At 37.7% G+C, this 17326-nt stretch overlaps 1 protein-coding gene across 4 annotated transcripts in view; it reads left to right on the top strand.

Annotated features, from left to right (window-relative positions):
- The window catches only part of LOC132789964 (lachesin), a 176141-nt gene that overhangs the window by 18502 nt on the left and 140313 nt on the right, over nt 1–17326 (top strand). The gene's annotated exons all lie outside the window — the stretch shown is intronic.

The raw sequence follows: 17326 nt of genomic DNA, 5'->3' as shown, positions 1-17326 counted from the left end.
TACTGGCACTTTCGCATGTTGAATGTCGAATGTTGAAAGGTAAAAATGATTGTGTTTGACATGTGTGGAACGCTTATTGCTGTTGTTATTACACTTATTGCTGTTGTTGTTTGTTGTTTTAATGAGGCAACGTGACCTCTCAACGAGTCCTCAACTCGACTGCACTCGGTGAGAATTTATGTGCGCCATTCTAAGCTTAAATTACAGAAATAAAAAATGCGAACATAAACATAAATGAAGCCAGAAACTCTAACGCGCCGGCCATTAAAATAAAGCGACAAAACATGAGCAGTAAACAAAATTGGCACAAAACTCGCTAGCCAATAAAAGACTTTGCTTATTATATTTTCAAAAGCACGCGAAAAGAAAAGGAAGACCGAGGAAGGGAGAAAGAGAAAAGTGCAACTGCACTCCAAACGACAAATAACTTGAAAACATAAATCTATTTACCGAATTGCTTTCGACTTTCGAGAAAGTAGCCTTTTGTTGGAGCAACGCAAACGCTGCTCTCGAACTACGTGAAAAACATTAAAATAAATATGGTATTTTTTTTTGTTTTTTTGGCTACTGTTATAAGAAAAGCACAAATAAATAGTTTACTCAGGTGTTTCGACTGCAATTGAATTTTTGCTACTTCAATAGCATCGAATTCAACGAAATTCAATTTCAAATCGGAATGGAAAGTAAATAGTTGAAGCAGTTGAAAAAAGCTAATACGGTATTATAATGAAGTTTGTCGTAACTTCTTTAGATACGTTCTCTCTAATGGCTTTAATAGCCATCCAAGCAAATTGCTCGATGAGAGCCATTTTTCAGGTTGATCTGTTGGCCGCTGTCAAGCGTTTGATCTGCAACAGATTGAACTATCAATTATGGCCAGGCGGACGTGACTGTCTCAACATTGCCTGCCGGGCTTGGGGAGATGCTACTTTGGTAGCTGGAACGAACGTTTAGTTACAGCTGAGAACCTGTCGTGCTGCATCAAAAGAAAGGCGAACGTCTGAGCGAGCAAAGGTGTACGTGTCCTACATGTGCAGCAGCAGGAGTTGCCCTTTTGAGTTGCCTCTTGTTTTTACGTTGCTTTTGTTGTTTTTCGTGTGTGCTGCATGAAATTGACCTCGTCCTCCTCCTGGTTTGGTGCGTGTGTCGCTGAACGAGAATTGAACTAGCAGCCGGAGCAGGAGTAGCAAGAAAGTCCTCTTGTCCTTGGTAAGGTGTGTGTTTCACACGGCTTACGTGAGTGCTGGCTTGATTCATGGGAGTAAGGGAATGAGAGCGGACAACCTAAGATGAAACGCCACAAATCAGGCTACATACGCTGCTATCAAGAAATTACACACAAAAAGTGTAGCAAAATCAAAGCTACATTCAATAAACTACTCGCTCAAAGAAAAGCAAACTCTAAAGTCAAAGATACAACCCCTCCATCAAACATACTACATACATGTATATAGAACATGTGCTACTTGCTTTGCCCTACCTGCATGTTGTTGTTGTTGTTTTGTCTTTTGCAATTTCTCTTAATTAAAATCCAATGAATCTCTGTTGGTGAATTTGCATTTTCACTAACCCGTCTTCTTCTGTCTGTATCTGTTATGCGATATCCATCTCCATTTCTTTTTTATTTCATTTCTTGTCTTTGCTCTTGTTGTGTGTGTTTTTGCTATCAGCTCTTTTTATAGCATACATTTTTGCAAAATTACAATATACGAGTGCAGCCTGTTTTCATAAGAGGGGTTTCATTCGGAACTGATTGCAGTAGAGTTGTGCTTCATTTAAAATATTCAGTTTTCTGACTTTTGTTCTTTTTTTGTTTGTCATATATTTTAAACGCCAGAGATTGATGGTAATTTATCAGACATATTGATAGTCCAATTTTACATGCATACATACACCATTTATGAATAGTTAAGGTATTTCCATTCTTTACAGTAACAGCAACGTTTTTTCTTCTTTGAATATTAACTTTCCTTTTATGGCTGTTGAGAATGTCATACTATTTGAAGATTCACTTTTTTGACCATTTTTTTATGCTTGTACACTCTATTAACTTTGATAATAACTGTAGATTAAGGCAGATTTTTTAAAAATTGAAATATATATTGGCTATACACCCTCGTTGTGTGAATAAGAGCAAATAATCTATGTAGAAAGCAAATCAACTGTGCCGCGTCGTGATCGGCCAAAATGTAAAGTATTATATGTGCTATACCCTTTATTCAAACGAAATGAAAAAAAGTCTATTAAGCTTGTGGAATTGACAGTAAGAGAAAACTTCACCGACCCGATATGTGTGAAAAGTGTTTAATAGGAATATTTTAATTTTTAATACATAGATTAAGAAAAAATGTGAAGGATCTATTAAAGTCATAACTTGAGTTTTGTTTTCTTACTTGTTTTAAATATTTCTGGTATTCATTCATAACTATGTGAATAATAAAATCAAAGCTACTGGACAGGTTCTGATAATTAAATATCTTGCTAAGTTGTTTATCAATTATAATCATCTTTTTATAAAATCAGCTAGAGAGTAAGTAAAGCATTTGTCCCTAAAGACTTCTCATTTATTTAGCTTTGCATCGTTTGCCTAGTGAAGAAGTTGACTAGAATTCCAAGTGCTAAAACTCTTATAAAAACGATGTTAAACTGTCCAATTGAACTCGTTTCGAACAACTTGAAACTCATTTTAGAATATTTCGAAGTTTGCAACTGCGCCGACGCGCAAAACTCTTCTCTGAGAGTTTTTTCTGCTCTTTCAATTTTGTCGTTTTTTTTTTCTTTTCGAAAGCCGAAACAGAGTTTTTAGTCGTGTTAGTTCGTGTGATTCGAGTGCGAAAGTAAACAGCGAAAGTGAAGACGAATTTGAGGACAGTTGCGTTTCAGCTGATGCCGAAAGCAAAAGCCTGCGGAAACGGCACGGAATACTGCGGCTCAAAGAATTTCCAAGGTGGAATTTTACGTAAATATGAGGGAATTACAGAGACAAAGTATAGGCAAAGAAAGAGGAGGGAAAATTGTACAATAAATATTATCTAAATGGCAATAAGACAAGACGTTCGTTGTCTGTGCGACACGGTGACCCCAAATGGGTCACAGGAAAAACTTTGCATACATTTATATAGGTGTGAAAATCAACACAGCGCACAAACAAAATTGCTGCATTTCGTGTGGCAATGCAATTAAAAATGCCTTTGAACAAGAACAAATTAATTGCCAAAGGAAACAGTTGCCTCCCGTCTATGCTATTTTTTAATTGAGCTAAGGAGCATGGCGAGAGAGCAGAGAGTGCGCCCGGCAAAAGCAAACAAAACCATACAAAGCTGCACAACAAGGGGTAGCCTGAAGATTAGCCGCAAGTGAGTAGGACAGAAAGGGAAAAGTATAAAGATAGAGGGAGAGAGGGAGAGGGATAGCAAAAGAAGTTTCAACATGCAAATGCAGTGATTTATGGCAGGCGGCTTCAACTGCCCGCAATGGCCCCAATGCCTGCCTGGCAGCCGTTATGCACTTGAGGCATTTGTTGCATGCAACAGCAGCAGTGGCAGTGGCAGTGGCAGTTACAGGCAGGCAGAAGGCAGCCTGGAGGTGTGGTTGTTGCAGGAAACGGCGTGTCGGATGTGCATTCTTTGGCCTGGCCCCGATGATTGCCAGGCTACTTTAGCAAGAACATAACAAAAAGCAGAACAGCGCACCGCATTTCCCTCACACTCTTTTGCTCTCCTTTATCTCTTATTAGTGAAGCGTTGGCAACACAACGAACGTAACTATCCGAGCTCTCAGTCATTCATCAGCGTTGGGAATGAATAGCAAAAAAAAAAGAAGAACCTCATGAAAAACACGCGCTGAAGTTTTCTTCTGCTGCACGTTGACAAAATTGCAAAATGGCAGCGCAGCGCCGCACAGCGAGTTGGAGTTCGACAGAGGGTCTGTTGGCAAAAAGGAAAAAGCCAAATGAAGCATTTGGAAAAACACACGGAAAACGCTGCAAACTGCGCTGTGGGAAATGTGTGAAATTTCCCAGCTGCAGTGCAAGACACAAAAAAACGAAGTCTGAAATGAAAACGAGAAAACTGTTGAACAACTTTTCGGCGACATTGCTTAAAAATTTAAATTTTCATTTTCTGCAGCAAATTGGAGAAAAAGCCGAAAACGATGCCAGAGAACTTTTGTCGCGAGAATGGCAGCAAAAACTTTTTTTCTCTTTTTGTTTTAACCACAAAGCGTCTACTTGTTGTCGTTGTCGTTGGTATTGTTGTTGCAGTTGCAGAGTTGCCGGCGTCGCCTTCAGTTTCAAGTGCGAATTGCATTCTGCTTTTGTCGCATTTGCGGTTGTGTTGAGGCAACTAAATTTTCTCGCAGACACCGACAGCCACCTGCTCAACAGCAGCAGCAGCAGGAAAAAAACCTGGCTAACCCAAAAGAGTGTAGACCCAGTCTAACAGGAGGCAGTCAGCCTGTAGGCAGCTTGTTACCAAGTGCACTTCAAGCCAACAAACCTCTCGTCTGTCCCCCTTTTAACCCGTAAACGAATTTTTCGGTTTGAATTTATGAGGGGAAACGAAATGAAGTGCACTTGACACTCTCCGCACTCTTTCGCTCTCTCTCTCCCTCTGTGTCTCCTTTTCTTTGCCACTTCACACGGCACTTGACTCACTCGACGCGTCGCTGGGGTGGCGCCACAGCAATGTTGCAACACCACAACACACACAGCAGAGAGAGAGTGTCATTTGCAGTTTTTCGCCGTCTGCGTCTGTAAATGTTTTATTTGAGTATTATAACTTTGACTCTTTAGCAGCAGAAAATGTGTCAAAAAGGGGTAGACGCAAAGCGTTGCAAGTTATGCTAAATAAACACTTTGATTTGTTGTCAATGCTTTGATAAGCGACAAGTGCACTATTCGATAACAAAGCCAATTATTTGATTAACTTTTGAGAGCATTGAGGTCAATGATCTATAAAGCAGTTCAATTGTTTAAGCGCTACACGTATCGTTGCCTAATGCTTGTTAGCTTGTCCGCTTTGGGCCACAATTGAGGTTTTGCAGGAAATGCCCCGCATATGTCCCAACACTTGCCACAAAACCACGCCCCCTCCACTCTCAACACCCCGCCCGCTGCCTCCCACTGCTGTTGGCGTTGAACCATGATGAGTGCTGTTGTGGTTTGTTGGCACTTCTATTTAAACTTTTATTGCTGCTCAGTTTGCCAAAAAGGTCAGTCAAACACAAGTAAGAAAGAAACAGTGTGCTCGACTTTGAAATACCCTTGCTTAATAAAACCATATTCCACAAATATACAAAACATATACCAAAAATAATACTGAAATACCGAAGGTTATATTTGGGATATCGATAGATTACTACATTTTAAATATACCATAGAGTACAAAATATATCAGATTGTCAGCCAAAGCAACTAAACAATAAAGATGACTCCTTATGCCAGTTACATACATACACAAAATTGTAATACCCTTTTATCCTAAGAGTAGAGGGTATAAACAGTTGGGGGTGTAGACTGGAGAGTGGTCAGCATAGGAGGAGGGAAAATAGTTCCCTTTTCCAAGTCTTTAGGCATGCATTTTAATGGTTTATGTTGTTGTGTAATATTCCAACTTGATGGCTTTTCACTTTAATACCCTACAAAAAGAAACATAAAGGTTAGTTATGAATGTATTTCTTTGTTGCACCCTAAAAATATTTATTTGCTACCATTTTCATTTGCTCATTGCATTTCCGCTTTTACATTCAATAGTTTATTTAATTGTTATTTACTTTTTGCACTTGGAAAAAGTGAACGTTGCATGCGTAATATTATATTTTAAATGTTTATTATGTTTGCCATGATATTTATCAAATATGTACAAATATGTATGTGTGTGTGTCGTCTTGTTTGCCAAGTCAATTAAAATCTGAACAACCATGTAAACAACATGGCAATGCCAACGACAACAGCAGCAATTAAAACAACAACAACAGCAACAAAAAATAAAAAAGACTCACGAATGTTGTTCCGCATATGTCACAGAAATCTATAAAATAATAAAAATGCTTTTTAATTAAACATTTATTTGCGTGCATTGAATTTTAATCAGATTCCATTTGGAGAACGGATATTTGTTTAACACGCCACGATACAAAGAGCCCAAAAGAGAGTGGGATTAATGCATTTGTTATTGCCAATTGGTTGGTTGGGGAGACGCAAGTTTGTTGTAAGCTCGCTCGTAACCGAAATCAATTAAATGCGGAGTATTTTGTGCGAGATTTCCGTTTTGTTTAACGACTCACGCAACGGCAGGCAATTCGCAATTGAATTTGGCAAGGTGGCAGTTTTATGGCCAAGTTAATGCAACATTTTAATGACGCCACCACGGCGACTCCAAATGATATTTTACGTAAATTATAATTACGATTTAAATGCGCGTAAAAGTAGATATAAATTACAACAATGCACATAAAACTTATAAAATTTATAGCCGCCTCGCCTCACCTCGCATCGCCATTAATGCATTAAATTTAACGCCACACTTTTGCCAATGCATTCCGAATTTAATTGATTTTAATAGGCCGCTTTCGACATTTGGTTGGTCAACGGGTTTTTGGTATCGCCATCGACACATCAGCATCAGGCGAATCGATTTCTGCATTGGATTCCCGCATTTTCAGCTGCAGTTCTGTTTCTGTTGCAGGACGTCATTAATCGGCTTACAGCTGACATAAATACATTTTCCAATTGGAATTTATGCCAGCTCTCTCGCTCGTAGCTCGTGTTAATTGGAATGCAAACTGTGCTGCGGCACCTGCTAAATAAATAATTCATTGCATTCATAAATTTTGCTCAAACATTGTATAAAATGTAAATATACAACATTGTATCGCCAAAAAAGGGAAAACAATTAAATTTCTCTTCAATTGCAATAAAATTATATTTGATTGAACTGCAACAAAAAAAAAATTCCTAAAAATTCATCACATTTCAATACTGTTTGCCTTGATTAAATATCGCATTCATTGCGTTTGTGCTACGTGTCGCATGTGTTGTCATACTCATTAATGAGTTAATTTAATTAATTTCTATAGCACACTCTGTTTATGCTTTCCCTTTCTCATTAACATTCATTTGGCTAATTGGCTAACCAACATTTTGCTCATGACTTTGCAAGCTCAGCATTAAAGTTGAGACTAGAAATTTATATTTATATTTGCATATTCATATTTATGTCGAATCTATTTAGCTCAAATGATAATGATCTGGATAATGTGCTGTGTTGAGACTGTGATTTGAGTCAGCTTTGATAAAAAAGTATTTGATATAACATGAAATTGTAAAATAATATTATATATTATATGTACTATATTTTGCTGATTGATTCCATAAGGGGTAGGAGAAAATTGCATTATTATACAATATAAATAATAAAATTATAATAAAATATACATAAATTATTCTTAACGCAATCTTCTCTTATCTACCTATATTTTATTATATATTAGTTTTAATAAAAATGCTATTTTTATACTCGCTTCCTATAAAGTAGAAGTCTAGAATTTGTCTTATTAATATACCAAATATACATTTCGGTATACATCCGTATTTTTTCGATATATTAATTTAGTATATTTTGGCGATAAGATCACACTGTTTTGCTTTTATTGGGAACTGGTACCGGGTATATTAATAAGTTCTAAAAAGTTATTTGTATAAGTTAAATATATGTATTTATTTCATATATTTTAAATACACATTCACCTGGTGCAAACGCAGCATAAAATTACTATAATTAAAATTCATTTTATTTGAGCAGCTGAGTTAGCTTAAGTGCACTTAAACGGTGATTAAAATAATTTGAAAAAGGCTTAACCCACACTAAAACTCAAAGTGCGTTAAAATGTTGTCACATTATAACTTAAAACATGCATTAATTATTAACAAAGCCAGAAGAGCGAACATTTAGCCAAATGACTCATTAAGTAAGAGTGGTTTCATGTGTGTTTATGTGTGTGGGATAAGTTAAAAACCATAAAGCGTAGGGAGGTCTAATGACTTGAGGACTGTGCTTAAGGTTGCAAATGTCGTGTGGCAAGTGTAGATTACACACATTTAGATATAGATAGAACACAAACCCGATTAACATAGGATCCATTATATGTGCTATTCCAAGGAACATGTGGCACGAGGCAAAGGAGTGTGGCAAATGTAATCTGTAAGCTGCTCAGCTCACATGCATTTGCTATTTACACTGACCTGCATGCTGGCAAGTTTCCACTTGTTTATCAACATGTAATTTGATAAAGCTGCTCCTTCTCGTTCCTATGTCAACACGTCGTCGTCGGTATCCACGCCATGCAAATGCTCATCTGTATGCAGTTGAAGACAAACTGATTTTAAACTTAACTGAAATACGTGTGAGAGCCAAGAACCTTGTGCTTGTGTCTCTCTGTCAAAGTGTTCTGGTCGTCGTTGTCTATCGTCTGTCTCTAAGGCGAAATTTAGTTCAAATATTATTTGATATCCTGCGGTGGCCTGGCGACATTCATTGTTTGCACTGCTTTCGGATTCTACTTTTGATTTCTGAGTGTCGCAAAAAGGAATATGCCTTCAACAGAGAGGCGTCTGTCAACAGCTGTGCAGCCTGTGTCTGTCTGTCACTTACATTGTCACTTGGGTATTGTTGTAGCCTCCATTTCACTGCTAGTCTCTCCCACGAGGAGTCTACTAACACGACATCTCTATACATACTAGATGCGCGTGTGTGTGAAGAGGATGTGTGTGTGTGTGTAATCCACAAGTGTGCGCTTGTTTTGAATGTTAATATTTGCACTTACAATTCAAGGAGGCCAAGTGACAATTTATTCGCTTTGTTGTTACTCTCAATTTCATTGAATTGTGCGCTTTTGTTGCAGCGAGTGCCAAACTAAAAAGTATTTGCGCTTTTTGCCCACTATTCGTCAAGGGAATAGTCTCTTTTAGAAGTGTCAAAAAAATCTAAAATTAAACTTTAGCAATCTTAAAGAAAGGTTCAAATTTGAAGTAAACTTTTAAATTGCCAATTAAATGAACATTCGACTCCTTTAAGGCTGCCTTCGATCTGTTATCAGCAATTAAATGTCCCAACTGACAAGTGCAACAATTTTGTGGTTTAAGGCCCAGACACAAGTTTCGACCCAACAGTGTACAGAAAATTGCACAAGCAATTCGTCGAAAGGGATCACTTTAGAAAGCACCTTCAGAGTGATTCATTCATTCACTCACTTGCTCACTCTCTCACTACTGATTCAGTTACCCACTTAGCTGGCCCATTCAAGCTGTCATTCATTCATGCCTTAATTGCGTACAAAAGTTGCCGCTTAAGTGTTGCTCGCTCAAGTTGACATTTGTTCGTTAATTAAACCTTTTTGTTGTTACCAACTGTGCACAGCAAGCAAATTGATTTATCTTTTCAACACCTCAATCCCGCCTCGTGCTAGAGATGCGCTCTTAATGCTCACGAGGTTTGTTGAGTGCTGGACGATAACTGAAAATAAATACAAATTGTAAATCCTTCCTCGGTTGCAATTCGCAATTTAACAAATAATTATATGAAATCCAAACAAATCTCTACAAAATTAAATATTTCCAAATAGTAAAAAAAATTGAAAAAATTACTTCATGAGAAAAAAAGATAAAAAAAACTTTAATAATTCAATGTTATACCAAAAAAATGCTTCAATATTTCAACCATTTTATTTTGACAACCCATAAATTTAAATATTTCGAAACAAGTAATCAAAAACATGCAATACATATCAATTTCATTAATACTTTTGAGTAATAAATATCCAGTCGATGCATTCATTGCAACAATCGAGACAAGACAATTCATAATATAATTAATGTGGCAGCCAAAATTATTGAAAGTTTAATCAAGGTTTAAAATTTTAAATGAATAATAACATCGTTAGCGTCTGTAATGTAACAGAATTATTTCTTTATTTTTTGTTAACCAACACTGTGAAGACCTTATCGAAATATCGATTGAATATTAAATGTCACTGTAAAAGAAAAAGGCAACAATTGTTCATATATAATTTTAATAAAGACAATTTATGGACTAAGTATAAAAATAAAAGAGGAATTTGTGTTTTAGTGCTGTATAATATCATACTTGCAGCAAAAATTAATTTCACAAGTTACTAAATTTCAAAAAAATTCTAAAGAAAAGTACAACAAATGTATGTGTCTGATTATGTGGACATATTTTGGACATTTTTATATTATCTATTTTTTTATGATTCTAGAGTAAACAATGCAGAACAAACTGAATAAATTTCTCATATTTTATGGAACTTATCTGTCAATAGAAGAGTTAAAATGACCGGACTGTGCCTATAGGTTAAACTTTGTGTAGCAAAGCCTTTCATGATTTATTTACTATTTTAGCTATTGTATCTTAGCTTCTATTGTCATCATGGCATTTTAAATATAATGTGCAATACTAACTTACAAACGGTTTCTCGACCCCTAAAGCACTTAATCATGTCACTCACGATAGTTAGCTCATCTCTAGCCTGCACAAGCTGAAACCTTGGATTGGAGACTGACTTAGTTCACCGAGACAGACTGGTTGAGTTTACGTGAACCACCTACGAGGAGGACAACAACAGCTTCGAGAGCAAACACGAGTTTTAACCCTTTTCTTCGGCTTTTGCTTCACTTTTAATGGCAAAACTTTTTCACTTAACATTTACTCATAAATTGATTTTTACTTTTTAACGACCTGACTGTGGCTCTCTCCACTTCTGACACTGCTAATGGTCTGGCCTTGGGCCTTGGCCTGGTATCCTCAATGTCCCGCTTCATGCATGTCTGGCAAACACTCGACACTTAACTTGTTGGCCACAACACACAGACACACAAACACACACACCAACATCTATTTGACTGTCGCCTCGTTGTTGTAACCAAATTAGTTGGCTCTTCACATTATCAGCTCGCAGTTGGAATTTTCAATTAGTAGGTGAAAAGTGGTCAAGTTTTTGGCCGTGTCAAACGTGTTTCGTAAACAAATTATGTGTTAATTTTACTAACGAAAAAAAACACAAAGTTTGTAAGGACCTTGCCAGTGACGCCTCGTGTGTCCTTTGATGTTGTTTAATTATGACTTCCGGCAAGTAATCAATGTGCAAATTTCTGCCTGCTGCCTGCCTTCGCCTTTGCATGCTAATGTCGACCACAAAAGTAGCGAGCAAGAGAGAGGAAGAGAGAGAGAGAGAGCTGCTTTGAGTGTGGCACATCTTGGGTGCGAGAGCGTGTTGCCAAAGTTTTTGGCATGGCAACCATAAATTTATGCAAGCATCTTCGCTTTTCCCAACCCCCACTTTTACATACTGTGGCAAGTTGTGCGCAATTACATGAGCATTTTGTGGTTGCACATATGAAATATGCATGCAATTTTGAATTTGCCATTCATTTAAATGTTTTCTTGATTACATTCTCACTGCCCCCTCGCCTTTGCCCCCATGTCACTTCCACTATATGTTTTGCCTGCCACAACAGAAGCTGCTGCAAATAATTCCATGCAACGCTATCATTGTCTTCTTGCGTCTTCTGTGCGTATGCGGTTAAGTTTGCCAGCCAGCTTTTAAATGAGCCACAATGCCTTTGGGGCATGCAACACACAATAGTATCAAAACCAAACAGACAATGCTGCTCTTGCACAACAAGCAGATGCTCTTTCCAATACTAAAACAAATGAAAATGCTCCCAGTGGGCTCAACTGTGATATACCCGATACCCAATTTTAATATAGTCAAAACAATGCGGTATTATTCTTAAAATTTACATACTGAAAAAATACTGAAATTTATTGAAATGTATATTTGATATATTAATACAAAAAAGTGTTGTCAAAACAATAACTACCAAAAAATTCTAAAATATGTCGAATAGTATATTTGGTATATTAATATAACATGTGCTATTAAAAAGAGTGCTAGAGTGTGCTCGACGGTGACTTACCATAATACTGAAATATACCGAAATCTGTATTTGGTATATTGATAAAAACAAGTCATAAAAAAGAATTTTAAAATATATTAATATAAAAGGTGTGAAAATATTATAGCTAGCAAAAATACTAAAATATACCGAAATGTATATTTATTATTAAATGTGATATATGCTGAAAAACAAACTAAAGCTGTATCTGAATTAGTCTCTTACGGGTATAACTAATTTCCTAATCCTAATTCAGCTCACAGTTAATATACCTTTCTTCAATTTCTTAACACCTTTAGGGTATTGCCGCAAATCTCTAGTTACAAAGGCTCAAAGCTAAACACTAATTACAATTGTTGTTGCATATTTGCACTCCTCATGGAGTGGCATGTTGCATGCGCCTACAATTTGTCAGTCAATCAATTTATTGTTCTTACTTACTTTTGAAGACTTTGGCCCCGAACTTTCTCCTTGGTCTCGAAAGAAAAAAAAACAGTCTGGACACAACTTTGCCGTCAAGTTACAAAAAACTGCTTGAAAATTGAAAGTTTTGATTTATAATCTGCAAAAGTTTTTTCGCTCTCGCTTCCTCTCTAAGCGCTATCTATTGCTATCTCGCTTCTAAACTGTCTAACGGCATTGAAGTGCATAAATATCGTATATATATCTCGATTCTCTTTTTTTGCCTGCCAAGTTTGTGACCGCCGCGCTGCAATCAAATTGAAAGCATTTTGGCCTGAGCCATAAGTAAGGCATTGTGTGCCCCTTGGGCAAGTCGTGTCAGCGACCACGCCCCCGCGTAAAACCATTATTATCGGATGGGGCAATCAATAAATTTTTAATAATCGCTGACTGTGAAACTATCTGGCAAGTTCTTGCCTTCATATTTATGACTCGAAACTTTCGCCCTTGGCGCCTTTTGATGTGCCACATAAATGGAGTGCAGCAAGCGGGAAAGCGAACTTAAAGTGCAGGACTCCGTGGCGTGGCAACTGCAACTGCAACTGGCAGCGAATTGTGTCATAAACTGTGCTTCTGTGATCTCCACGTCACATCGTTCAGCTCGCAGCTTTGACACTTTTGCCCAGAGTTTGTGGCACAAAATCGATATTCTAGACATCATGTGAAGCCTCATTATGCTGCATGCAACTATAAATCACACAGATATTGTTAAATTTGTGCAACGTTGCTGCAACTTACATTTGCCACACATCAAAGCACATCACAGCTCGGCAGCAATTAAAGAAGATGCTAAATATTAAATACATTTATCACGCGTTGTTGCTTCAACATCAAAGACTTCCTTTAGGCAATCTAAAGATAACATCGCAGTTTCCGATAAATCTTCAATTTAGATATATCTAAACTTTTGACACATTTCGTGCTGCAAAGACAAATGACTCTTTAGTGTTAATAAATTATATTAAATATTTATTGCATTAAATTAAAATCTATGCTAACACTAAAGTCGCTTGACTGCTATCTAAGTCTAACTTTGGCATTGTTAAAAATAGAAAAACAAATGCCAGAAGTGCATTTAACTGACAGTTGCAGTTGCAGTTGCTGTTGCTTTGTTTGTTGTCTGTGCTTATCGCAGTTGAGTTGTCAGAAAAAGTTGTGGGAAATGTTAAAAATATTTATAAAAATCATTTGTGTGGTTTAGTCCAGATAACAAATCATGGCAGAGACATTTTCAGCCACAAAATTAAAAAAAAAAAAACTAAACAGACTCTTCTGAAAAATAAAGAAAATACACAGTTATAAAACCAAACAAAAATATCAACTATAAACTCTGCAGTTAAATGCCTTTATTCTGCGTTTAAAATTATGCGTAACAAAATAGTTTGTTAGGGATTTTTATGTCTGAGAAAATTTGCAGCTTGCACTTGGCCACATTTGTTGAGCATTTTCATATGTCTGGCGAGAAAGAAAGGGAAGAATAGTCTAAGGAGAGGCTATCAAAATATGTTTAGAGAAGCACATTGAAGTTCTCTCCCAGTTGATGTGGCCATAAATCTCAATGTTTACCTTCTCAACGAAGCAAACAGTGAAATTAAAAATATGTTTTCTTCTCTTTTGTGTCAGACACAGCAGGATTTAGATTCAATTAAACTGTCAGCGGGACAAGATGTCCCTCAAGCCTCCCTCTCCCACTCGCCCACTCGACACGCCATCCACAATATTTGTCATGCCGTGCAGCGAGCATTAAATTCGAATTAGCACAAAGGCACAGCAAGGGGATCGACTTCCCTTCTCTCTCTCTCTTTCTTTGCCAATGATTATGCTAAACACAAACCGAAAGATTCGATTTTAAATGCGCCCAAGATTTATCGCTATCGACGCTGTCATTTTTCATGCTCCTTGACTCAAGAGGTGACTGGGAAGGGGGAGTGACAGAGAAGGAGAAGGAGGCAGGTGGGCGAGCTGTCAACAGTTTCAGTTTGAGAACCGAAAACCGCAAAGGACACGCGAAGTTCGAACTGAGCGGCCATTGAGGCCATTCAAGGACAACAAAGTGGAAACTGAAACTGAAATGCGCGAGGGCAACCACAACGACAGTCTGTCCATCTGTCTGTCAGCTGGGGACAACTGACAACTTGAGAGTACAAATATTGGAATTGGGTGTAGTAGGTGAAGGAGATGGACACCTGTGGCTTTTGCTGGGCAATAAATCAATTTGCCTGACGTCTTGACATTACCTCTAATCACAGGGGACACGACTTGACTTCAACCAGAACTTTGCTGCCTTCTCCTTTACATTGAGAAGGATTTCCTTGTTCTGGGCGAAACCTGCTAATTCGAATAACTATAAATGACTTCAATGATAATCCGAAAGAAAGGGCAAAACTCTTTAAAGATATCTGGCCTACAGATATTGTCTTCCTTTAAACTGACCATCGGATTCCCCTCTATGAGCTAGCAATGAAATGGAATCCATTAGAATGACAATTCAATAGATTTGCCCTCTGAGTTGTCTGTGGGCGTGTCTGAATGCGTTGTTGTTCAACTTCTACTTAAATCATTGCCAAACCAAGCAAAACGTTCACTTCGGTCAAAGTCAAAGTCAGAGTGGAAAATATAGAAAAAGTTTACGACCCAAATAAAGCAATGTTCTGTGTGGGAAGATTGTCTGGTTGTTGGCTTGACATTTTGTTGATAATTCAAAAGTTTCTCGAAAGTATTCAGTTTACACTCATTTGCAATTTGAATATGAGTGAGGGAGAGTGAGTGCAAGTGTGAGTACAACATTCATTCGTAATCAATGAATGTCAGAAACAGGCCTCATCCAAGTGCAGACAGAATGCGAATTGAAGTGCGCTCTTCGGAATTAGCCAGCGCCGATTTATGACCACACTCGAAGCCCGTCTCGATGGTCATCGAGAGGATTCCGAATTTTGGCCATAATCCAGCAATTGTTTGGCATTTACACCGTCGGAATGAAGGGAATGTTCTGCTGGTCTTTTTAATGGAAATTATGCTGAATCCTTGCCAGCTTCTCTCTCATTGAATTCGACTGCATTTTGGGTGCTTGAAGGCAGAGTTGAACTTTGAATCCCCCACAGATAATGTAAAGGAGTAAAGGGTTGTCATCGTCTGGCTCTCTGCAATTGACATTTATCGCTGTCGCGTACTGAGGACACTTTGGAACAACTTAACAACTCATTAGCACGCGCAATGGAAATGGGAGAACAACAACAGGAAGAAGACAAAGCAGGAACAGATCCTACAATTGTCATCGTTTTAAATGCTGTAATTCACTTGTTACTCACAATTATTCACTCATTTACCCATTTGGAGCATTACCCTTGTCAAATTAATTGAATCGGAGGTAAAGAACATGCTAAAAGAAGGTTCTCAGTATGGGGAATAAAGCTGCATCCCTTAGCTGATATTCTCCCAATCATAACAAGTATTTTTCCTATTCATTGGTTCGTTGTGTGATTCAAAATTAAGTTTGTTTGCTTTAAAGCTATTTCCTCAAACACCTTTAAGTGGCAGGACATTGGCTACTTAAGCACACATTTAACGTATCGTTCCCTTCATCAGTCATCATGTGCCCCACTTCATCCCTCATCCCACTCTCCTCCTGAACTCTGTTCACATGTGCGTTTGGCGCTGGGCCTAAGACAACCCGAGCACTTCTGACATAATTCCAGTTGTGCTCCTCATCCTTCCCATCCTGTTCCTCGACAATTTTTGAATAACTAATGAAGGTGCCAGAAAAACAGAAAACAACAACTTAAACAAGAGCAGAGCGAGAGAGAGAGAGAGAGAGATAGCGAGTAAGTGAGAGAGAGGCAGGTTAGACTCGAGTGCTTGGCCTGAATATGAAATTTGGATATTCATCCAACTGTCGACATTCATCTTGCCAACTGTCTGTTCAACTGGTTGGCATTAGGAATGCCTGTCCTTTGTCCAGGACTTATGCGTCATTGTCAAAATATTAACAGCTGGCACATTCCGAGTCTCTCAAAGAGACAGAGAAAGCAACAGAGAAAGGCAGAGAGATCATATGAGAGCTTAAGCCTCGGCTGATGATGAAAAATAGGAATTTAACTATTGTGAAATATATTTTGGCAAATAAATTTGTGAGTGGCAAGTGAATGTGGGTCAAGGCGGTCAAACTAAATCCTTTCAGATTCGCACTCCTTTTCGTCTTCTGTTTCGAATCCTTGTTTCATTCTGATTCTTTGCCCCAACAGCTGTCCGAACTACATAAATCTATGAGAATGCTTAAGGAGGACTGAGCTTAGCCATTGGATTGTTTAAAGATTTCAATGCGAAGCTTACAAATTAAAAATGAATACATAATTTAACGTGAAAGGATTCAAGCAGCAATTCATCTCACTTTCCCAGTCACAACAATCACTCGACTTCAAATGCAGTTGCAACTTCAACAAAACGTATAGGAGTATCGATTTCGCAGAGTGGCAAAAAGATAAAGAGAGTGAGTGAGTGAGACAGGGGAGAGAATGTAAAAGAGGAAACTTCACTTGGGGTGTCATCGGATTCATATGGGGGAAATCTAAATAAATTTGCTTTTGAGTAAATGAAAAACAAACAGGGAAATCAAATATTAATGTGCTGTAACGCGATTCAGTCAACAATTCAATGGATATCCAAAGGATGCTTCAGTTCAATCATCGAGGACAATTCGAGTCCTGTATTTGCAAATGATACTGTTTCAATTTTTATTTCGCATTCGAATTCGGATTCTGATATTGATTCGTTTGTCGAGTCTCGTTAAGCAAACAGCGGCATTTAGGAAAATCAATGCGATTTGCCGCCCGTTTATTTGTCGATCAATTGAAATGAAACAACATAAAAAACTGTCATTTAGTCACTCGCAAA

This window comes from Drosophila nasuta, chromosome 3, assembly GCF_023558535.2.
Source record: "Drosophila nasuta strain 15112-1781.00 chromosome 3, ASM2355853v1, whole genome shotgun sequence".
Lineage (NCBI taxonomy): Eukaryota > Metazoa > Arthropoda > Insecta > Diptera > Drosophilidae > Drosophila > Drosophila nasuta.
The sequence above is the reverse complement of the archived record's forward strand: the minus strand, read 5'-3'. Positions and strand labels throughout refer to the sequence as shown.